Below are 905 nucleotides of genomic sequence, written 5' to 3' on the forward strand. Positions count from 1 at the left end.
TTCTACCCACACCTGCCCCATCTGGAACTAGGATTCCTCTTGAAAGCTTGTAAGCCAGTCACTTCTTGCCTTTATAGGTCCCCCCCCACCCCCATTTTGGGTCTGGGCGATTTCTAGCCCCCTTTATGGTATTCCAATCAGTTATAGACTAAAGACGAGCTTGCAAACTTTCTATTGTGACATTTCTGACAATTCCACCCCCTCTACAAGTGTCTTTTTCACAATGGCAGGCAAGGGAATCCAAGATTCAAAAGACAGCCAAGCATCCTAATATTATTATCCTCTTTTACTCTTTCAGACCATGTCTCAATCCATGTATCCCGAAGCCCTGTTATCCTAAGGTTGTGCATACATCATCATTTACCTCTGTCCCACTTAGCACATGTGAACCTGCTTAACTGTTCTCTCATTTGCCTTGTTTGCCTATTCTTCTCCCCCTTCTTGTGTATTGCCACCCCTCCTCCACAGCACCAAAGCATTCCAGTGTCTATTCCCTACCCTGTATTCTATCTTCCCCTCCCTCTCTCCCCTCCTCTCATTCCATACAGCCCAGTGATCAGCAATTATATATAGAGATTTTTGTTTGCCCCCCCTCTTTTGGATGGGTTCTTTTTCTTAGTCTTTTACAATAATGTTAACTAATTTCACTCAGCATAATGTCCTCAAGGCTCATCCATGCTATGTGGTGGCTTGCAGCTTCTTTGATGTTTTTCAAAGTACATACATACCATTGTGTGTATGTACCACAGTTTGTTTATCCATTCTTCAACTGATGGACATTTGGGCTGTCTCCATCTTTTTGCTACTGTAAATAGTGCTGCTATGAACATTGGTGTGCATATATCTACTCATGTTATTGCTCATATTTCTTGTGGTTTAATACCAAGTAGAAGAATTGCTGGATC

This window comes from Chrysochloris asiatica, unplaced genomic scaffold, assembly GCF_000296735.1.
Source record: "Chrysochloris asiatica unplaced genomic scaffold, ChrAsi1.0 scaffold00139, whole genome shotgun sequence".
Classification (NCBI taxonomy): domain Eukaryota; kingdom Metazoa; phylum Chordata; class Mammalia; order Afrosoricida; family Chrysochloridae; genus Chrysochloris; species Chrysochloris asiatica.